The sequence below is a fragment of the Diadema setosum genome, chromosome 20, assembly GCF_964275005.1.
Source record: "Diadema setosum chromosome 20, eeDiaSeto1, whole genome shotgun sequence".
NCBI classification, from domain to species: domain Eukaryota; kingdom Metazoa; phylum Echinodermata; class Echinoidea; order Diadematoida; family Diadematidae; genus Diadema; species Diadema setosum.
The window spans coordinates 33,014,852-33,040,040 of record NC_092704.1 but is presented as its reverse complement, the minus strand read 5'-3'; the positions used below and the strand labels follow the sequence as shown (position 1 = coordinate 33,040,040).

At 37.5% G+C, this 25,189-nt stretch overlaps 1 protein-coding gene and 1 long non-coding RNA gene across 2 annotated transcripts in view; both read left to right on the top strand.

The window, feature by feature from the left end:
• The window catches only part of LOC140243623 (sushi, von Willebrand factor type A, EGF and pentraxin domain-containing protein 1-like), a 447,365-nt gene that overhangs the window by 409,673 nt on the left and 12,503 nt on the right, over positions 1 to 25,189 (top strand). The window lies entirely within an intron of this gene.
• Positions 19,063 to 23,376, top strand: LOC140243712 (uncharacterized). Its single transcript, XR_011902247.1, has 3 exons — positions 19,063 to 19,076; positions 21,624 to 21,742; positions 23,194 to 23,376. It is a non-coding gene; the product is annotated as an uncharacterized lncRNA (long non-coding RNA).

Below are 25,189 nucleotides of genomic sequence, written 5' to 3'. Positions count from 1 at the left end.
TTTTACTGTGACAGCGGGCTCTGCGCAGAGAACGTGTCTCTCTACTGGAGCATGGGAAACCCCTCCGACAACTTGTTCAGGTAAAATTATCCATCAAAATGAGTAAGTACGAAAATATTCTCAAAAGTGAAAAAAAAAATCTATATTCATATCTTTAATATGACATAATTTATTATATTCAATAATTTGCCTGTCAACATTTTAATGTTATAATTATAATGATGACTCATAAATCGTGATTGCGTTCATCAATCAAAATATTTTTTCTGAACCTGTGGCAAGTTGAATGTACTTGTGAGGGACAAACGATTTCAGGGTCAGTATGTTAATGTCCCTTATAACTCATGCATTGGTTTCCTTTTGTTGAGCGTATCTTTGTAGTATTTTTTGTAAGTCATTGCCACTGAACTTCATATCATGAATAACACTAGTTTCTAGAGTCTTAGTTGTGTTTACATGTATACTCACCTATGCCTGTCCACAAACACTGTTAGTAGCAGCATATACAAAAATCTGTGTGCACTAGCTGTAACGTCAATATGAAATAAGAAATTTCTTGAACGTAAAAGTTCTATTAAGTTTTTAGGTATTTTTATTGATGAAAACCTAACCTGGAACGATCATATACGTTATGTTACAACCTGTATTTCTAGAAATATAGGTGTTCTTTCAAAGATGAAAAGTTATCTTCCTGAACATACTCTTTTTATGCTTTACAATTGTTTAATCCTACCATATATTATGTATTGTAATCTAGTGTGGGCTACAAGTTCAAAAACTTAACTCAACCCTATTTATTTACTACAAAAGAAAGCCATTCGCATCTGTACTGGATCACAATACTTAGCCCACACCAGTTCACTTTTTTATCAGTTAAAAACACTGAATATATTTGATATAAATACATTACATTCTTTGCTTTTTATGTATAAGTATTTGAACAACTTACTTCCAAACATTTTTCACGATTTCTTTAAACTGAATTATACCGTTCATTCATATCCCACTCGTAATGCGCAGAATTTTCATTTAGTAAATCCCAGATTATTAATTGCACAAAAATCTATAAGACACAATGGACCAAATCTTTGGAATACACTCCCAGATTATGTTAAATCGTGTAAAACTTTATATTCTTTCAAGGCTAGATTGAAAACTACATTACTGTCAGATTACAATCTATGAATATAGCATTTGAATATATATTTTTTTTTTGTATGATCACATTTCTTTTCCTGTAAATTAGATTTAAAACTACAATAAATATACGCAATGTTTCTGTGTCTATCATTTCATTTCATTCCCATTATCTTCAGCATCACCACTATCACTTTCATCTTCATTATCACATTTTTCTTTATCATTACCCTGTCAACATCATCATACATCACCGTCATCATCATCATCATATTTCACGTTACTCTTATTCGTACCTATGCACTATACATATATAAAAAACATAATGTATTTACAGTGTTTTATATTTTGTAGTATTTCTCCATTCCGCAAACAATATGATTTTTGTATATTATGTAGATAGGTCCCTGGGCTGCCACGTGCTCAAGCTTTTGCTTATAGTGGCAGTCCTTCTTCCGCATAATTTCTCAGATAATTATTTGGAATATTGGTAATACGATTTATAATTTGTTAATGAAATTGATTTACACATCGATTTTCCTTCTTCGAATCATGTACTTGTAATCTGCTTACTGATATTCCATGTGATATTGGGTTACCGAAAATAATTTTGATTGATGTATGAAATTGTGTTGGAAGAAAAATCAATCAAACAAACAAACAAACAAACAAACACTGAATGTTTTAGTTTTAGCATCATGCTTTCAAATCCAGTAAAAATAGAGTTATTAAACGCACGTGATGATCGAGCCCTGTCTGATTTTTCTACTGACCTCCCTTCTCATCAGTTTATTCACTCACCCCGAAAGGAGAGATCAGGTGGTGGTGTCGGTATATGCCTTCATCGAAGCTACACTATTCTCGGAAGAGATATGGGTACACTTGAATCTTTTGAATACATCAATGTTTTGATCTCTGCCAAACGTCAAAAGCCTCTTCGTCTGGTTGTAGTTTACAGGCCACAGAGAACAAAGAATCGAAGATCAACTTCATCCATCTTTTTGGATGAATTTGCAGTACTTCTTGAACAACTGGCATCTGAATCCAACCATCTTGTAATCTGTGGTGATTTTAATTTTCACGTCAATGATGATAAAGATCGAGAAGCTCTTCTGTTTCTGGACTTGATATCATCAGCCAATTTTACACAGCACGTTGACTTTCCTACCCATCAAAAGGGCCATACGTTGGACTTAATTCTTACCAGAGCCTCTGATGATGTCATTTCCCAAGTTCAATCATCGCAGTTTCTTCCATCTGACCACTCATCTGTCAGCTGTTATGTTAACATCAAGAAGCCGGATCCATCGAAAATTGACATCAGTTTTCGAAAACTTAAACATATTGACATCCAGGCTTTCCGGGCAGATATTCTTGAGTCTGAACTTTATGAGTCACCCGCCTCAGATCTTGATCAGCTTGTTTTCCAGTACAACAGGGTACTTCAAGCTCTTCTAGAGAAGCATGCCCCTCTGATCACTAGACGTATAACTGCAAGACCGCATTCCCCTTGGTTCAGTGATGATCTTCGCCATATTAAGCAGAGGGTAAGACAACTGGAGAGAAGATATCGTCACTCCCGAACTGAAATCAATCGCCAGATCCTTAAGAATGAATGTCATTTCTACAGCAAGCAACTTGCCAAGGCAAAGCAAGAGTTCTACTCCGAGCAGCTTGACGACTGTGACGTTCATCAACTCTTCCAGAGGGTTGATCGTCTGACTTCAGCCAGTGCCAAAAAGGTCCTCCCATCTGATAACGACCCAAACAAATCTCTTGCTGATCGGTTTTCTGATTTCTTCACCGACAAGATCATTGTCCTCGTCAAGTCATTTCAGAAATTAACCTCGGATAATCTATCTCACATCAGTTTTCAAAGCACTCGGCACTGTTTTCACGCTTTTTCACCGATACTGCGGAGCCAAGTTCAGAAAGTTATTAGAGAGTCTCGATCAACCTCCAGTCGACTTGATCCAATTCCTACTTGGCTGCTGAAGAACTGTGTCAATGAATTAACTCCGGTTATTACATCCATTGTCAACGCTTCCCTCAAGGATGGTCATTTCCCTGATTCTCTGAAGCATGCTCATATAACTCCGATCCTGAAGTCATCTAAACTTAGTCCGGATGAACTTAAGAGCTATAGACCGGTCTCTAATCTTCAGTTCCTCGGAAAGATTATTGAAAGACTCGTGTTGTCTCAATTTCAAGATCACCTGTCTGAGCACAATCTTTACTCTGAGATGCAGTCAGGCTACCGGCCACACCACAGTTGTGAAACTGCCCTGCTAAAAGTCACAAACGATATTCTTCTCTCTCTGGACAAGGGTGAGGAGGCAGTTCTGCTGCTATTGGATTATTCGGCTGCCTTTGACACCGTGAGTCATGATGCCCTACTTAGCCGTTTGCATGATAGATTTGGACTTAGTGACACTGCCCTAGAATGGTTCCATTCCTACCTTACTAATAGAACCCAGTCTGTCGTCGTTGGTGGTTCTGAGTCACAAGTCACCTCCTCCAACTTCGGAGTTCCCCAAGGGTCTGTGATTGGCCCACTGACCTTTACACTCTTCTCATCTCCATTAGAGGATGTCATCAAGCACCATGACATAAGGTGTATGACCTATGCAGACGATTCTCAAATTTACCTTGTCTTCAAGAAGCAGCATCAGTCTACTGCTATACAAAGACTCAGTGCATGTGTCTCTGACATTAAGAGTTGGTCAATACGGAATGGTCTGAAGCTAAATGAAAGCAAAACAGAATGTATACATTTCACAAGCAGGCACAGGATTTCAAGCCCAATTAGTATGATTTCTCTAGATGATACTACTATACAATGCTGCACAGATGCAAGGAACTTGGGTGTCATATTTGATCACAATCTGTCTTTGAAAACTCATGTGAACAATGTGTGCAGATCAGCCTCATTTGCCCTACAAAAAATTGGCAGCATCCGCCAATTTCTGACGAAAAAAACAACCCAGAGACTCGCTCAGGCACTAGTTATGTCTCGCATTGACTTTTGCAACAGTCTCTTGTATGGTTTGCCTGATGCGCAAATCAACAAACTGCAGAGAGTTCAAAATTCAGCTGCCAGGCTTATTGCTAAACGTCGTTCACGTGAGTCGGTTACCCCACTACTGAGAGAACTCCATATGTTAAGAATCCGCGAACGATTTAACTTCAAGATTCTGTTGTTAACTTTTAAATGTTTGCGAAATATTGCACCGGTTTATCTTCAACAGTTGATAACTGAATACCTACCCTCCCGGAACTTGCGGTCTAACAACAAATCACTTTTAATACCTCCTCCTGTCAATACACAATCTTATGGTTCTAGAGCTTTTCAGTCAGCATCACCTCAACTCTGGAACAGTTTACCTGAATGCTTGAAACAAACAGACTCAGTGGACAAACTTAAATCCATGTTAAAAACGTATTTGTTTATTGAGTAGTATTATGACTGTGTTTCATGTCTTATACCATTACTGAAACTGTACCTTCTTCTTCTTTCTTTCTTTCTTTACTTTCCTCTTCTTCCCTTTCTATTGTTTTTTTTTCCCATAGCGCTTAGAGACATTTTATGTAATAACGCGCTATATAAATATTGTGAATTATTATTATTATTATTAAAATTTTGGCACTTATTGTGACTATCTTATTGCAATGTTATCCGTTGCCTAAATACCACCTCAAATTTATATTTAGAGGAAATTACAATAATCCAAAATCAATCGTTATCTATCCATTCTTTGAAAGGGTCCGTTTGATTCAATCAAACGCTCGACCTTGGCAAAATTGGCTTTAATGAAAAGTTGATAGGGCATAAATGAGCAGTGACCGCTGTGGCACTGAAGACGGATTTGTACTTTAAGAAAGTGAATGTGGACACCATTGCAGCTTTGGAATGGAATGAAGTTAAACGGGAGCAGTAAATTTGGGCGTTGGGAGAGGGGCACACAAGAAAAGAAAAACAAAACAAAATAAAAACCAAAAAAGTTATTACAAGTGATTAAAGAGACATATGAATGAATGAATCATTAACGTTTTCCCGTGAAAGATGAGATAAAAATATGAATGAGATTATTCGACATCAGTAAAAATTGAAGAATCAGTCTTTTTGTTTACATCCTCCAATCAGATATTACGCCACCGGCAATTACTTGCCCCCTTGATGTGGAACTGATAGCGGAAGCTGGAACAACATCAGCCACTATTCATTGGGCCAACTTGTCCCAACCCCAGGTACCATCAGCTGCCATGAATTTGCATACATACGCAAGAACATAGCCTACATGCACAACAAACATGTTTACACAAGCCATTATGAAGCACACCATTGTCAAAATACTTAATCAACTCACAAATACACCAATATAAAGACAGTTTTCAGCATCATCATACGAACAAAATCACAAGAACGAATGCTACACGATATCTAGATTTAATTCCGTTCGAACTGTATTTTATTCAATTTTTTTTAATCTCTATTCAAAGTTTATCTAATGTCTATAACTAATGATTATACAATCAACATGTGGACCAAGAATGTAAAAGAAAAATATGGAAATTGAACATTATTGACGCTCCGTGTACACCTTTGCAGTGTCCCAAAATACAATAGAAATTATACATATGCATATACATGAACGTATGTGTGTGTGTGTGTGAGTGTGTGTAATTTCGTGGGAATTTCATCCCCATGTGTTAATGAGGATTGTGTGTGTGTGTGTGTGTTTTTTGTGTGTGTTTTTTTTTTTAATGGAGGTGGACGTGAGTATTAAGGGTTACTTAATTACGACATGATGTTATTTGAAATTTACCTGAATGTCTTGTTCTGCAGGCAACAGATCGAGGGACTGTCAAAGGTACACATGTATTCAGCATAGACTCAGTGCAAGTGGCTGGAAATACTAGTAGTCTGCCTGCCTTGCTTAGAGAAGGTGATCATACTCTTGTACACCGAGCAGTGGACAGTGCTGGAAACTCGGCTACGTGCTCACAAAATGTGAGGGTAGGAGGTAAGTAAGATTTGTTTGTGTAGAAGTACCCATTAATGCGTAAATTGGGCCATCGTTGTGCAGATTTCGACACTCTGTCATACCATAGGCGGTGTCACACCATTCCGGGCAAGCTACGCGGGCTTGTGGCGAGGAGTAGTTTCCAGCACGTAGAAGATTTTCAGCGGGCGAACAAGAATGTTTGCAATTTTCATTCATGCCTTGTCATGCCGTACGGGGGAACTTCTGCGGCTTGACTTGCGGGGAAACAAATTTACTCCCCGGAGCTCTCCGCAGTTGGTCCGCACCTGACAGTATCTAGCGCGTAGTTGCCTGGAGGTGCTCACGCAAGTCCGATTTAACCGCAGCCAAGTTTTGAGCATGACCAAAACTTTTTCCGGGTGAGTCGCGAGAATGCCCGTAGAGGTCCACGCAGAACGCCAGTAGGAGACCCTTAGCGGCAGTAGTTCCCAGGCAGTTCCCACGCAGGTACTTCGCAGTCCCGTATGCAGCCAAGATAATGAAATTCTGTGAGATTTCAGCCATTCCATTAGAGGAATTCCTTCACTGAGTTGTCAGCCCCCACGCGACTGGTACAAAGGTCACACAGTAAACTCGCAAGTATAACGCGTCCAGCAAGTAAGACACATGCGCTGACTCGCACAAATCCTTTTCCGCCCTCAGGAATGTCCGGTATGCTAGAAAATCCCTGCACGTAACAAGCTCGAGTAGCTTGCCTGGAAAGGTGTGACAGGGCCTAAACACGGTTGCGGGTAAAAAAATATGCGTGCACACCTCCGGCCGACTACTTTTGAGATACATTCTAGGTACAGTACTATCATGTGCGGATCATCTACGGGGACCTCCGGGTAGTCAAAATTGTTCTTTGCAAGTCGCACGCAAGGCTAGTGTGACACGGCCTTTAAGCCCATATCATAATCACGCGAATTTATTTCATGTCCTCAATTATACATTAATTTAGTTAAACTTCATGAATATGACATGAAGTATTCAGGGCAAAAGACAGTGTATATACCAAATGTTCGACAAAATCTACATGACTTTGTGTCAAATAACGAGGGATAGTGCTTGATTTCTCCACATTTACATCGCTAAATTTTATACCACCTCGGTAAATGATGGTACGACGAAGAAATTTGCCGATAGGTATTTTACGGACATCATTTAAGAGCATTTTAGAGTTAAGTGTATGACGAGTTGATCTGGTAGGACTACTTCATCTCTATCTCTCTTTCCCTTCTTTTCTTTTTCTTTCTCTTCTATGACCATCATATTGGATCCCTACCTTTTATTGTATTTATGTTGTGTATCATCGGTTACCAATAGTATTATAGTCAAGTTTTCGCTTATTGTTGGAAACAGTTCTGTATGTAATTATGTTACTGATGTAAATATGTGTTAAAAATGGTTAATGTCATAAGAAATAGCAATGCTCTCTAGTGTTGTATATATATATATATATGTATATATATATATATGTATATATATATATGTATATATATATCATAACTTTTATGACATGGCTGAAAATATACAAAATGTAAAGCAAAGCCACACAAAGATTAATAATTCAAATCAACACATTAATCAGATCGAATCAAACCGAACATCTCTCTATATCTGGCCTCGCTATCAACCAGTCATAAGGTGCCCTCCTGTCCAAATACCTGACGACGGTTCGGCCACGTTGACAGTTGGGCATGGCAGCTGCCAAGGCGGGGTTGTGTATGGTTCAACCTGTACAATAGCTTGTGACTCTGGGTACCAGATGTACCCAGGATCGGGCCCCACGGTCGAGAGAACCTGCGACTGGTCAATGGCATCTGGAGAGACAGCTGGCTTCTGGACAGAGTTCAGTCCAGCATGTTACCGTAAGTACCACAAGTGATGTTGTCACAGGAATTAATGTGATATTTAGACGTGAAAGTTTGAACTCTTCCCTTTTATTCGTTGACAGGTTTTGTTTTCCTTTTATAATATATTCTTACGTTAACCCTTTAAAGCCCAATGTTATTTCATTTGCCACTCTTACGTTTTTACTTAATTGCAACCAAATTTGGCGACTTTTCCTCCAATTTTACGGCAATAATTTTGATAAAATTTCGCTATGTCTGATATCGCTGGTTGTCATGGCAACTGTAAAGTAACAAAAATGTCATGCAGATGTTGGATGACTTTTTGTATCAATTTCACTTAGCAATATAACATTGGATGATTTTTCTTGCGCTGTAATATGCCGAAGGACCAGAATGTGAAGTAATTTCGGTCGTAAGTTACCTTGAAATTGTCTTCTTATTATTTCCTTTATGACATAGGCATCAAACAATAGACATAGTAGAGATCATTGAAAATACAACATTCTCCAAAGACCCCTCACTTTTATCAAATCGTGTCATTTTCACACAACTTTTGCTTGTAGTATCATTTTGTTCATCGATTATCAATCTGCAAACTCAAAATTCCAATATTGTGGAAATATGAAATGTAATACTAGTACCAATGTATGTGCCTATACCATCAAGCAATACATTATAGATCTCATATATTTCTTTACATTGTTTTATGAATAGCGCCCAAATTTTGTTACCTTGAAAAATTTCACCCATAACAAATAGTGAAGGTTGATTTGCTTCCCCTTTGTGGCAAATATAAAAATGATTAGTATGAAATAAAGACAAACTGGCAGTGATAAAGAATACAGAGAAAAACATTTTAGCAAATTTCCTATGTATTTCTTTATATTTTGGTAAACAACGCCCTTGATAAATTTCAAATGTTGTTTCATAATTATAAAGTTTGAGTTGTTCCTCCAATGTGACAAATATGACGGTAATACATTATTATAATCTTTACAAAATATAGATAGGGGCACAATGTTCCCCTCTGTTGGTCAAAATAGTGGCTTTATAGAGTCAACACGCACATTTTGAAAAGAGGGGTGGGATGGTAAGGACGTCAATGCACCTGGATCCCGTACCTAAGAAGGTTGACAGAGCAGCTCAGGTGGTCAAATATAAAAGAGGGTGATGATGATGAGGATAGCTTCTTGTGTAGCGCCAGAATCCACCTTGGAAGGGCGCTCGTGGGTGCTTGATCTAGAATGTTTGAATTTTAACAGTACAATCAATATTTTTAAATTAAGTGAATGTTTAAAGGAGAAACGTTTGTAGGGAAAAGAAATCAATGCGCTGGCAATAACAGGTCTAATTTCTGGTATTCCCATGTTCCAGCTGTGAACTGTACTGTTCCTTCAGTGACCAATGGGCAATCTTCAGTCTGCACCTCTGCTACTGTGGAGTATAGAACTTCATGTCAGTTCTCCTGCAGTGCAGGTTACACATCACCCTCTGGAGTTGTCACCGTCACAAGAACCTGTCAATCAGATCAGACCTGGAGTGGAAGTGACTTTCAATGCACTGGTACGTGTCAGTGCTACAATCAGAAACCATTTAAAGTAGTTTCGTTTGAAATTAAGGTCAAAAGTTGTGTTACCAGTTTAACCCTAATCAGGCCGGGGTTTTTTAGGCTATGCTAAGACCGGAGGGGGCGGATTCCGTCCCCCCCCCCCCGAGATCTCGGCCATCAGAAGTGCAATCTTGACGAAATTTGGTATGTGTGACACCCACGTCTTAATCTACAAGATTGTAACATAATATTTTTTGAAACGATAAATTTACAATTTCCATTAATTAATTATGCAAATTAAGCTCAAGATCATTATTTTAGCCTAATTGAAGGCATCGAGGGCCTACTTTTTGGTCTGTAAATCTGTTTTGGCATATTCAACAATCTTGTACATCACAAAAACTTTCAAAAGTCATTTCAATTCTTGTGTATTTTATTGTTTTCAGAATTTCTTATGTATTTCTCTGTTTTTCAATTTTTGATTTTTTTTTCTTCGTTTTTTTTATTGGAAATTGTCACTGACCACTTTTCTACAATAAGTAGCATAAAATGAATCAATGAAAGTGATCAGTTGAAAAAATAATCAGGTTTTTATGACTTTTATGACAGAACAGTGTCTTCCATAGGAAATGTACACAAAATCACCAAATTTTGCCCGTTTTGGGGCGACGTGCCGTTACAAAAATGGGCGTGGCTTCGTAAATTATGCGTGGACGTTGCAAATTTGGTCTCAAAAGTTGCGTGAGACTTGAACGAAGAAAGTTAAGAACCCTCGCGACGAGGTCTTTTCGCGTTACAGAATTGTAGCGCGAAACGTCGGGGGGGGGGGGCGGATTGTACCCCCCCCCCCCCGTCCCCTTGAGGGTCAATGACTTGTTAGCGGTCTGGAAAGCATCAGAGAATTAATAATGGTCAAGTAAACAGTAGAATGTGATTATTATTGATGGGTCTAAAGATATCCAATTGTGTAGAAGACTAAAGCATAGAGAAACCACCGGGACATTTGAAATTGTCCCAGAGACCATTAGAAAAGACTATACGAAATTTGTAATGGTTCCTAATACTTTCATATAGAATAGTCATGGACCAATGTCAGTGTTGGATAGCTTTAGATGGTCTTATAGACACCGCTTTATTAATGATTGTATTGAAACCTATTGGGTTAGTAGGAACCAACAGGATTATCGAAACCTGTGGGACTATTAGAACCCAGCTGGACCAATTAACACATAATCATAAAAACAGTGGGACAAAGACAGCTATATATGTCTCGCCTAAATTGTGGCAACCCATCAGTTCTCAACTCAAAGTACAATTTTATGATGTCATACAGAAATTGATTTAATAATGAGTAATTTTACCTTAAATTATCATTTCCAGTTTAATAAAAAAAGATGACTGCGACATATTTTTGTTTCCATACAACTTGGAGCAACAAAATGGATCACAACGTATTGGATACCAGGAACTTGCAAAATTACGATTTAACACTTTCATAATTATTTAGGATAATGAAAGTACAAAAATACAACAACACAATATTCAATGTGTCTTCGTCATTCAGTAGGCTGTGATTGTCATGAGTGAAACTCAAGCACATGTATGGGTTTGTAATCATGAATTTGTTAAAGCCTTCAATTTCTTGACACATGTTATATCATACAATATATTACAGCTCGTTATTCCGAAGGTTCGTTATTCCGAAGGCTCTTTATTCCTAAGATTCGTTATTCTGATGGTTCATTGTTCCGAATTTCATTTTCGGATTAACCAATCTTCGGAATAACGAACCTTCGGAATAACATTTTTTTCATTTCATTTATTTCCAAATTCTCATTAAAATACATGTGACAAAGAACAAGGTGAAGATAATAACATTACATTTGGTAATAGTATACATGTACAAGAAGAACAAGCACAATGAAGAGAAAAAAAAAAATGAGAAAAACAACGAGAAAATTCTAAGAGAGAAAATGGAGGAGCCAGCAGAGGCCATTGGCCTTTCTACGGCTGGACTCCCACTTGAGATTTTTTTTTTGTACATTATAAGATACACTTAAATGGGGGGTAAAAAAGACGATTAAAAAACAAGAAAAATAAAAACAGGCAAACTACGAGTGAAAATATGTAGAAAAAATACACATTGCAGACATCATATGTACGTTGTCAGATTAAATTTCTGCAGAAACTTCAATTATAACTATTCAACAAATATATTTTATATCTACGTTTAAAAGAGGCAAGGGAAGGACATAACTTCATTTCTTCAGGCACAGAATTCCAAACATGTACTCCTTGATATTTGACAGATCTTTGTGATGTAACATATCTCAGAAGAGGTAAATATAAGTTGCCAGTTTGTCTAGTGTTATATAAATGAATATCTCTTGTATATTTGAACATATCATCAAAGACAGAGGGTAACAACTTATGAGTGTACATATACATAAATGAGGCTGTTTGTAATTTACATATATCAAATACAGTAAGAAGCTGGAGCTTTTGGAACAGAGGTTGGGAAGGTGTTGAAGCGTGAGAATTTGTTATTGCACGCAATGACCTTTTCTGAAGTGTGAAAACACGATTTAAAAGAGATTTTGCACATTGGCCCCAGATCATTGTACAATATGTTAAATGTGGCAATATAGTGGCGTTATAGATATACAATAAAATCCTCAACGATAACAGATGTCTTATCCTATAAATCACACCTGTTGCACAGGATATTTTATGCAAAACATCATCTATATGGGACGCCCAATTAAGATGTTCATCTAACATAACACCAAGAAATGATGTACAAGACACTCGCAATACCTTTTGATTATTTATAACAACATCAGCTATATCATCTGCTATTCTCTTATTTTTCTGTTTAAATACTATGCAGTTTGTTTTCTTCATATTAACCAACAGCTTATTTGATAAAAACCATTGTTCAAGTTTGGGTATTTCAGTTGTTATAATAGATGTTATTTGGGTGGCGTTTCTACCAGATATAAATACATTTGTATCATCAGCAAAAACAACTGAACTCAAATTACTACTAACATTTTGTATATCATTTATGTACAATAAAAATAATAAAGGGCCTAGAATAGATCCCTGGGGGACACCTGAGGTAATTCTTAGAAACGTGGAGCTATTGCCATCAATACAAACAAATTGTTGTCTATTACTTAAATAACTCTTAATCCATTCCAAAGAAATTCCACGTATGCCATAAAAATATAATTTTTGTAACAAAATAGAATGATTCAGGGTGTCAAACGCTTTCGACAGATCTAAAAAGATCCCAACTCCTACATGACCAGCCTCAAAAGCTGTATTAAGATTGTTAATGAATTCCAGTAAAGCCATATATGTTGAGTGTCCAGATCGAAACCCAAATTGTTTATTATAAAGTATATCGTATTTATCAATAAAAAACATGAACTTAGCATACACAAGCTTCTCAAATGTGACCCGCGACAACGGTTTCAGGCAAAAGTCGCAAGAGCAAATTCCCTCCTAGGCGGGGTACAAAGATTTTGGCCATTATTTTTGCCGATTTTGGTTTTTTGCAGAAATCGAATCTTTTATATGTTTTCTACGTCTACGCCAAATTTCATATCATAAGATTAAGTTTTTCCTGTCGAAAATGGAATTTTAAACACCCTATGTTGGATCGCACTCGTCAGTTTCGAGCTTCTTTCGAACGCCGCGCCAATATGCCCAGTGTTGCTACGGCGCAGGGTCTCGCATGCGATTGGATGGTGCATTGCACGTATTTACATAGTTCGGCTTTCGGAGACACGTCTCGAGCGTTTCGGGCATGTTTTGTCCACGCGTGCATACATTATGATCCATTGTTCTTGCAGCTTGCTACAATAGATACGCTCGCTCTGTAGTGCATGCTGTTAGGTTGGCTTTCCATCCACGCTTCACTACCGCAATGTTCGACAACGGTGGTGAAACAAAAAGTGAACGGCAGTGCTAACTTTCAACGTGAAAACAGATTCAAAGGGAACATGGTTTGACCACATCAGAAGTCGCGAATCACCACACAAATCGTGCAACCTGCGATCGCAAACCCATCCATTAATATTGCTGCAATATTATGACAAAACTGTGTGAAAAGAAAACTTGAAATATTCTCGAAACTGTCAACTCTTAGTAAATATTATGACAGCAGGTTGACTCAAATGACATTAGATGAGAGGAAAGGAGCGGTCATAAATGACCAATATTCAAATACTACATGTCAAGATTGCACCTGAAAACTAACTAATCGTGTGTGTTTGTATGTTTGTTTGTTTTTTTTTAATAATAAACACCACCGCGCAGTGCACCACGTGCATGGCTTGAAAAACAGAACAAAACAGGAAACGTGACCATTTACCGGCTCTAGCAATTTTTCTGAGTTTGAAAAGTCCCCAATTATTTAAAGACAAATCAATGTTACCATAGTTAAAATGCGATTTGAAAAATGTAGATACGAATTCGCCACCCGCTCAGTAGAGGGTACACACGGACATGGCGTGTTGATGCGATTGGGTAATGAGTGCACAATACACACATACAATATTGTACACCGTTAGGCTTCAGTACATGCGATTATCGTATCCGCCATCTTAAAAGACGTACTGGTAAACAAACCCGAGCGAAATACATTGGGTATGTCGGCTCCCAACGCCGAGTTCCGAGGAAGGTGCCCGGGAAATTTGACTCTCTCAGTGAGCCAATCAGAAGCGACTGTGGTTGCTAGAGGCGGAGCTTAATCTCACTTGGCACCATCGTACGGATGGGTGATTCTCACCTCGCATCCCCGTTCGGACATTGTGTTTGAAAAAGAGGTGAATCTTCAAAGCCCGTTTTCTTCTAATTTTGTTAGGCTAACAACTTAAAAAGTGCGTTATATTTTGCTCTTTATGCCCACTAACGATGCCGGAGAATACAAGTGTTTTATATCAATGGAAAGCTTAGGAAGTGGGCAATATGATTCAATGAAAAAGTGAATTTTCAAAATTCCCGACTTTTGCCTGAAACCGTTGTCGCCGGTCACAAATATCTTTCCAAAAATTGACAACAAAGAAATTGGCCTGTAATTTTCACACTGAGACTTATCGCCTTTCTTGTATATAGGCAAAACTTTAGCTATCTTTAGTTTTTCGGGAAAACAACCAGTTTGCAAAGATATATTAAAAATATGGGTCAATACTGGAGCAATAATATGTATACACTTTTTCAAAACCATGGTGCTGATGTCATCATGACCTGGACTTTTGCCATCTTTCAGCCTTAATGTTGCATTAATTACATCAGAGTTGGTTATGGGTGTGAAGAAAAATGAGTTTGGGAAATCACCAATAAGAAAATCAGATGGACTTTTCACTGAGGATGGAACACTTTTTGCAATATTCTCACCAACAGAGACAAAATATTCATTAAATAATTCTGACACTTCCACAGAGTTTGATACAGACTTGTTATCTTTCACCAATAAAGGGGAATCAATCTTACTCTTATATTTCAAAATACCATTAATAACATTCCATGTACCTTTCAAATCATTTTTTACTCCCAAGAATTTCTTACCATAAAAATCACGCTTAGCTTTTCTTATTGCATCATTAACAATATTTCTCTGTTTCTTATAAGCAGCCTCTCTATATAATGTAGGATTTTTTACAAATTTGCGATAGTAAACATTTTTCTTCCGACAAAGTTTCCTTAAATTCTTATCGAACCATGGATTCATTTTTGTCCTATTATTACCCTTGGTCAATACCACTGGAAAACATGTATTGTATAAAGAACAAAACTTTGTAGAAAATATATCATATAACAGATTAACATCATTTGTAAGATTGTGTATGATGTCTTCCCAGTTAATCACAGTTAATTCTTCATAAAACAACAATATATTACTCTCATTAATATGTCGTACCAGAGATGAACATGGCTCATTCACATTCTGTGTGTGTAAAGTTACATTAGATATGAGAAAAATTGGCGTATGATCACTTACAGGGTAAGTGATTATACCTGACACATCAATATTGCACGGGTTATTAACAAATATATTGTCTAACAAGGATGATGATTCAGTTGTGACTCTGGTTGGCTTAGAAATGACAGGAAAAAAAGCATATGAATTCATGTATTGTATAAAGTCTTTGGACTTTGTATCATCCTGATTACAATGATTTATATTGAAATCTCCCATCATAAAACAGGATTTACGCTCATTTGCAATTTTGAAAAGAATTGTCTCAACACTGTCTTTGAAGGCAAGAATAGGCTGACCAGGTGGTCTATATAACACTCCAATAATGACATTTGAATCGGAGTATAACTCAATACAAAACAATTCCACTGAATCTACAAATACATTCAAATCATCACGTATCTTATATTTAAGAGTGTCTTTTATGAAAAGACCCACTCCACCACCGGGACGGTTTCTTCTTCCCTTTCCAACAAAGTTATAACCACTTAGACCATGTATAGGCAAAAGCTTCTCATTGTTATTCAACCAAGTTTCAGTAATCCCAAGCACTGAAAAACTAGTATCAACATTCGAAATACATGAGTACAATCTATCAATATTCTTTTTAAGACTACGAATATTACAATGAAAAAGATTGAGGGAGGAAGAGGTTCTTGTAGGTACATTATTCAGATCATAATATTCCGAACAAATATGCGGGTATATACGAGATTCATTCATATTGAAGGAATGTCACAAGGAGAGCTGATGACCCATGCCTGAATGAAAAGAAATCTGCTTATAAACAGAATTAAAGCAATGATAAAAATGTATGCTGTAAAACATAGGAGTTTGCCTGCAAGTGATATGCTGTACAGTACCCTGTCACTGAATTGCACGATGGAAATCGCAGATATATACACACATGCCTTCATTGTAAGAACTACAGAGGGCAAGAGACACAGAGGATAAAAACTGGGCAATTACACTGAACACTAATAAAAAAAATAGTAATGCACAAGCATGTACGTGTACAAGTTTTGTGCAATATACAATTGTAATAACACAGATTAATCAGAACTAGTAAAAGAGTTCAAAATTTGCTAAAATAGGCATAAAAAGACACCTGCCAGGGACCTACACGTACGTCAGGACCCGCTTACTGATACAATACATCAATACATATGATGACAAAAAGGAAGAGTACTGACATGACATGAGAGCACAAAATACAATATGTACAAGGTCAACGATTTAGCTCAGGGCATATACATTACAACTGCAAACGAGTACAATCGCTGGCTGAGGAGATAACGCATGGTCTGGGAGATGGCTGACCCCGTTGTGTCTTCAGTTGTGCGAAGATTCTACCATCAGATGTCCATGCACTCGCGACCTTCTTGCTTGTGTAAACTGTCCTGTAGAGCTCTTGTTTTCTGGCTGTCAGGTCCTCTTGGATCGAGATACCACTGCCCTTGAGCTTCCTTCTGCCAGTGATTACCTTGCTCCGTGTCTTGTAGCTGCAGAATTTCACGAGGATACCGCGGTGCTTGCCTTCCTGCGTCTTGCCTACACGATGACATCTGTCGATGTCTGTCGCAGAGATCTCCAGACCTAGACGCTCACGGAGTACACCTAGCGCCAGCTGTTCAGTTGATTCACTAGGAGATTCCTTCAAGCCAATTTTCGGATTAACGAACCCTATTTCATTTTCGGATTAACGAACCTGTAGGTATAGGGAATTTGCGTGTTTCGGATTAACTACATTTCGGAATAACGAACCTTCGGAATAGCGAATCTTCAGAATAACGAACAGCACCCAATATATCATGTAGACAATATTTCTGTCATTTACAACGTTGCCAGTACATGCCATAATATGTGTGTTCACAATTTCCGCTGAGGGGATCCCATGCATTTACCCTAATGGTCGAATGGTCAAGGAGGCCTAATGGTTTCTGATGTTCCAGTAGGGCTGTAATTCTTAGTACTTTATAAGTTACCATAATGTTCTTTTCGAATAAAAATTCCAGTGGACAAGATCCGAATAAGGTTTTTACCCGAGTTAATAAATTTTAAAATTTTAAATTGCTTGATTCCACTGATCACCATATTCGATTTTTTTATTGTTCACCGAAATATAGTTACCATGCATTGTAGGTCTTACTATTCCATTCGAGGTTTGTTCATCATCAAACATAACAAACAAGGGCTATGCAGTACACTAATTTAACTCTTAACAAAGAAAAATGTTCAGCTCATTTGCCGTTGACACTGTAAAATCCGCCCTGGGTCATTGGTTTAAGTTCTTGTGATGCACACAATAATGCGTAACGCATGGAAAATTTCGTCGATCTCATATCCCAGAACCGAAGACATGCCCAGGCAATTTCAGCATCTCCTATGGCTCCGTGACGCCCCAGGAGTGCAGCGGTACAGATCCCGTCCTGTTTGATACCACCTGCTCCTTTGTCTGTGATGATGGCTTTCGGCTTGAGGGACCGGGAAACATTGTCTGTAGCACCGACGGCCAGTGGACTCACCCGTCAGCTCCAACATGCATGGGTTAGGATCAATTGGGTTGGACAATAAGATGGTCTTTCAACGGCTCTGAACTAAAACTGTGACTCCAAAATTAGCCTTAATTGTTCATAACGTCCAGATTTTAACACGTTTGCCAACTTCAAGTGTTTCCCTTTTCCCCCAAAAAGCAGTGTTCTCATTGTCTTTAAAAAAAAAACAACATTTTTTTAAAGACTATTCCAAGCAAGTTAAAAGTTTATCTGAAAATAAAGAATAACCCTTTTCAAGCAAAAGAGTGAAAAGTGATCATAACAAAATACGAAATTAGAAAGGTCAGAAAATAAGTTATTGCAAATTTGCGCTAATTTTCTGCAAAACATTCTTGCAATGAAAATGAATATCCAAATAGAGAGTTACTTATGTTAACAATTTACAAATTGACATATCGTTTGTTATACAATCTTGAAATTTCTGTGTTGTATAATTGCAACTGAACCCTTGTCTCAAATCAGGAAGTATCTGACTGATTAAAGAACAATAAGTGGAGAATTCCAAGTTGATGAAATCGCCACTTTTTAAGCAAAAAACATTTGCTTACTCATATCAACTGTTCACAAATTACTGTTTTGCAAAGATAAGCGAATCATTACACCTTCATAACAACCTGATTTCTAATCCCATTTGATTAAATCTTTACTTATGTGCTTGTCATATTGCATTTCTTTTTGATACTGTGAAGTGGTTCTTAATGTCTTTTTAATTGTACATGCAGATCATATTCACAGCAAAGTACTGAGCTGCAGTGATGAACTTTGTCGTCATTTAAGTCGTACGATTGGTAAATCAATGTAATTCTTGCTGTATTTACTCCCATAATCAGACATCCAGCCCCCTAACTTCAACTCAAGCTGTCCCTCTGAGATCAGGATCTTTGCTGCCATGGGAACCACATCAAACATAGTCAACTTCCAGGATCCCATTGCGAGTGACAACTCGGGAAATGTGCATGTTAGCAAGTAATACCTCTATTTTTGTCAGCATTTATTTGCAAGTAATCAAACCTTACCTTTTACTTGTCAACTTATATAGGCATTGATAGATCATAAGATTATCAATGAATTCGCATTGAAAAAAAAAGTGATTAAACGAGGACAACCCCCCCCCCCCCTTCTTAACCACACATAAAATAGATTTTAAAAAATATTTGTAATCTTTGTAATCCTTGTGACATTGCGAATCCGGCTTGTCAATGCAGGGCTAAGTAGATACAAATACATTTTGAAGTATTTTCGATACATTTTGGGGGCATTTCATGCAGCCTTTTGTCTGACAAATTGGTCCGATAAATTTGCCGCCAGCCAATCAGATACAAAGTTTTCAGCAGCTTACAAAAGTTTATCAGGAAAAAAAATATCCAAAACGAAATACCCCTTGATTTTGGAACAAAGCATTGTGGATGATAAAGCCTGTCGACACATAACGGAACAGTAAAAATAATCGAAAGAAAAAAAAATAGGTGTCAAATTGATATTTAAGCGATGTTCATATTCTTTTATAATAGAAGAGAAAGCAACACAAACTGATATGAATTAGTTTTACTTCAACTCTGAACCTTACACTTACCCGAATCCTAACTCTAACCCTAACCCTAGCCCTAACCCTCTAACACTAACCCTAACCCCTAGTCAAGCCTCAACCCTAATCCTAGGTTTACATTCTGTGTTTGTGTATGTCAATCCCTATGTGTATGTATTGACCAGGGCATCCTTCCTGTCATAATCATATCCGGGTGCAATGATGAAGAATCAATTCAGGTATTGCAAGGAAACTTGTAATTTCTCTACTTATTAGCCGATGAAATACGGATTTAGCCCATGCAAATTCAGAGTCAGAGCAAAATCATTATTTTAGAATCTCTTGATACTCGAAGAAGTGATGCTTGGCGGCCGTCCATGGGCAGAAAGTTTGCTTGGGGTTGATCAAATGTGACCCTGCACCTCAAAACAAACAAAAAGTCGCCAGACATGAATTTTTAGTTAAGACCATATTCTGAAAGAACAGACTTTAAGCTTTCAAATGATGTATGACTCAAATCAAATGGACTCTCCTAACCTATCTAAATATTGGAAAGAAAACACAAACTCAGGAAAAGTGTGAACTGAGAAAAGAGGCTCTGAAGTACAGTGTCTATTCAAGCGCTTAATCTTTACCAAACCGTGCTGGCTGTGCGATGAATGGGACAAAAAACAGGAAGTAAACCACCAGAGTAACAACAATGAAGGGATTATTAGATTAAACTGAAATTAAGCATGCCTCATTAACACACTCTGCCAATAGTCAATGTCAACTTTCAAAGCAGTAGCATTATCCTTTCAAAAGTTATTACAGTTGAAAGTGAAGAGTGTGGACAAGGTTTTTCAGAAATGAAAAAGGGATTCCGAAGGCACACTTAATCACACTATTCTACCAAAAATATTCGAGATAAACTGCTTAAGAAAAACACTTTCCTGCCCGTTTTATGATACCAAATTTTAGCATAATATTAAAGAAGACCCGCTCTTTCAGAAAATATGAAAAAGTCAACTTCGGCTAAGTTGACCCATTTCACTTATTTTCAGTCCTCACACAAAATCAGTGTGTGCGACTTTATGTTCGTTTTGAGGTGCACGGTCACAAATAGTCTATAAAATAGACAGTTTGCCGTTGATTGAAAGTAGTCAAACAAACAGCATTACCTTAGACAGTATTTTCTGCAGAAAAACCGCCCGCTGGTCAAAATGACTCGGGTCGAGAGCATTGTGCAGGAGATTTCTAGCAACCCACAGTGAAGGAATGATTATTTGTTAGGTTGTAACAAGGGCCTCCATCAAAGGCAGATATCCTTCTTGTTCGGAGTTGACCATGTACTCATTTCGCTTTATGTCGCTGTTTCATTGTGCTCTTTGAAAGTGATTTTTCTTGTGGTCAAAATAAAAATTCAACTCAACTCAACAAATGAAAAAGTCCTTTCCAAAACGTGCGAAAACTTTTTTTTTTGTTTATATCAAATTGATTGGGTGTATCAGTAACCTCCTGAAAGAATTTCTCGAAAATTGAGAAATCGGGCAATGAATGAGTTTTTGTTTTCAGGTGGTCTTAAATCCAACCGGAGCCAATCAGAAACTTGTGTGCGTGCCTCACCCAACTTTGACCCGAGAGTAAGGTCAGGCTGGTTATCATTCCTGCCAGTTGTGCAGCTGCTTCCCAGAAGAACCTCACATTATTCGATAATAGGATCATGTCAATGCTAAATAAGAAACAACTGAAAAAAAAAATCTTCGGTAGAAAAGGCGAATACATTCCAGACGCCTCGGACATTGGTAAATGTGTGTGTGTGTGTGTGTGTGTGTGTGTGTATGTGTATGTGTGTGTGGGGGGGTCCCTATTCAGACACACACACACACATGTGAATAATCCTCATTTTAACGATAAAACACCCCCTATCTCTACATTCCAATTGAACTTGATTTTATCACCCACCCTCCTCTATTTACCTTTCATGACTTCCCCGGTAATCCACACAGACTGAATAATCACTATCGGCCAGGAAGCTTATTTCCAGAGGGAGAAACAGTCATTGGCTACCTTGCAACTGATGCTGCTGGGATGACAACAAGATGTGAAATCATCATAACTGTTGAAGGTGAGTATGTGCTTTATTAATGCACCCCTCCATTATAGCTGCCCACTCCTTGTCCTGTGTGTCACTATGTTCAAAGTTCTTTTCCCAAAGCTGCTACACTACTCAATGGTAGGATAAAGAAAATGCGCCTTGCGATAAAAGTTTACGTGTCTACAAGTAATTTATACAGAACAATTATCCTCTTGATTTTGGGTACTGAATACGTTTTTGAAACAAAATTTCATATTGGTCATTTGTGACCCTGCACCTCAAAACAAACAAAAAGTCGCCAGACATGAATTTTTAGTTAAGACCATATTCTGAAAGAGCAGACTTTAAGCTTTAAAATGATGTATAACTCAAATCAAATGGACTCTCCTAACCTATCTAAATATTGGAAAGAAAGCACAAACTCAGGAAAAGTGTGAACTGAGAAAATAGGCTCTGAAGTACAGTGTCTATTCAAGCGCTTAATCTTTACCAAACCGTGCTGGCTGTGCGATGAATAGTACAAAAAACAGGAAGTAAACCACCAGAGTAACAGCAATGAAGGGATTATCAGATTAAACTGAAATTAAGCATGCCTCATTAACACATTCTGTCCATAATTAATGCCAACTTTCAAAGCAGTAGCACTATCCTTTCAAAAGTTATTAGAGTTGAAAATGAAGAGTGTGGACAAGGTTTTTCAGAAATGAAAAAGGGATTCTAAAGACACATCTAATCACACTATTCTACCAAAAATGGTCGAGATAAACTGCTAGAAAAACACACTCTCCTGCCCGTTTTATGATACCAAATTTTAGCATGATGTAAAAGAAGACCCGCTCTTTCAGAAAATATGAAAAAGTCAAGTTCGGCTAGGTTGACCCATTTCACTTGTTTTCAGTCCTCACGCAAAATCAGTGTGTGCGACTTTATGTTCGTTTTGAGGTGCACGGTCACATTTGCAAAGCTACACAGACAGAAAATATAGTCAGCATGGCCATAATCTACGATTAAAGTGCGGTTAAACATTACCAGGTTTCTAATTGGATTCTACTGGATGTAGCATCCATTTGGAACAAATTCGAAATAAGTTTAACACCTTTTGTAACAATATTAATTTTCATTGCCTGTTTTCTTTGTTTTCATTTCAACATTTTGAGGAGCTTAACGTATGAGACTAACAAAGATGAGTTCCCTTCAGTTAAAATGTCCAATTTGACGAAAAATTGTTAGCACCTTTCGGAAAGGAGGTCTGGATATCTATGGACCTACGCTTTTTTTTCTTTTCAAAAGAAATGTTAATTATCTTTTTCCTCAATTTATTTCCATCAAATTGCTACACGATACTAAGCTCACAAATGGTTTGATGATGTGTTGTTTGACAGCTTTTTGTGCATGTTGATACAAATCAAATCAAACCCTTATTATCATTGATGTTTTAAGAGTCCCAGTAGTTAACGGCTATCTTACGTGTCTTTTTTTAGTCCATAGATGCCCTGTACAACAACCTCTTCTCCATGGCTCAGTGGTCAACTGTACGGATCCTTTCTATGGCAGTACGTGTTCTTTCTCCTGCGATGAAGGCTACGATCTGATTGGACCATCAGCTGTGTCATGTGATCTGTCAAGCGATGGAAACCCTGCATGGGAAAACGCTCCTTCAGTCTGCCAAAGTGGGCAAAGTTAACATCCTATTTTAGTTCAGTACAAATTTGATAGGTACAGTGGCCGCGACTTAAGCTCAAATTTAGAAATAAGAGGTTTTCAATAAGATGGCTTTTAACTCAACAAAATATGTGGTCTCTTGTCCTATGAAATATTAAAGTGAAAGTAATTTCAATAAACAGCAAAATCACTTTCGAGCTATTTCAATTTTATACTTGGGAGTAAAGAGAGGGAACCAGGCTCGTAATACTCTGTTGGAAATTATATCCAATAGTAAACCCCCAATACGCCGTAATTCACGCCTCCTGGCAAGCCATCCAGTGGGACCTCATGTGGGTTTTATAAGGCACATGTATGTTTGTAATTTCATGTTCAATCAATTGTTAATACAAGTAGTTATCATTTACAAGTAGTATGCCAACTAGAGAACTAAAAATGAATAAAGACCTGACAATTTTTTTTTTACGTGTTTGGTTCTTCCTTCATTTATCAGAAACTGGAACAGTGTAGTGACGTCTTTCCTCCAACTGTCATTTACATAATAACTATGTATATTTGGCAGAACATTGTGATCAACTCCAAAAGTATTTTAGTTCTGTATTGAATTCAAAATGATAAAGATGGTTGCAGTTGACAAAATTAATACCCGTTTGTCTTGCTTGAATCTATAATTACTTTTGTGTAAAGTATCATGGGATCGAAGTGATTGTTCTCGGCGCAGACAGATTTCGCGGAAAAATATTTTAATCACTTCGACAGTGTTTTTGCAGTCTTTTCTGTTTCTTTTTCTATCCTTAAAATAAGAGTAGAGCCTACTTGTGAAATATGCAACCAAGTTTTCACATGAAAAACAAAACTGTAAGAGCTGATTGTATAACGAGAATGTATTATGCGCACATCAACCCTTTTCAAAGAAGAGCATTTGCGTTCATTATAGCTAGCTCTCATTCAGGATTAGCTATACTACAGGAACAAAATGAATTACCAAGTGGACACGAAGCATGTTTCCCCTTTCCGTTATACCTGGGAAACAAGATCTATGTCTATCCCAAGGTTATTTTCGGGGGGGGGGGTCAAATTTGCTGTCATACTCAATCGGAATGAAACAAAAAAAATCGTTTACCATGGTAAGACAAAAAGCAAATTCAACCTTTTATCGTTTCACCTATAGGAAAGAAGCAAAAGCTTTAACCCTAACTACGCCGTTAGTTATCACTTACACTAAATTATGCTAATTTATGCATAATGATGCATGAAATCATACAAAATGGTATAAATCACTTAAAAGCCCAAAACAGGCACATTTTTGTGCAAATATTCTTTTCAGTGTCCTTAGCAAATGTAAAAAATGTGATATCAGAAAAAAAAATCTTTATTGTTTTTATTGTTTTTTGAATTTCTTATGCATTTCTTTGTTTTTTCGACTTTATGTTTTTCACTGTTTTTTCGATGGAATTTGTCCGCGACATCGTTCCAATCAAGAAAATATGTAATTGATTGATTTTAATCAATAGAACCCCCCAATAATCATGCTTTTATGAAATTTGCCTGTAAACACAGTTTGCATTGAAATTGTACACGAATTCACATTTTTCAGCAATTTTTGGTCTGACATGCACGTGCATATTTATGCACAACTTTGTAACCGCGTGCCCGGGCATCGCAAATTTGGTGTCAAAAGATGCGGGAGACTCAAGAGCAAAAAGTCATGAAACGTCGCGGCGATAGCTTCTCGCAATAGCGATACATAGCGCGAAACGTCGGGGGGGGGGGGGGCTCGGAGCCGGAGCTCGGAGCCCCCCCCCCCCCCCCCGG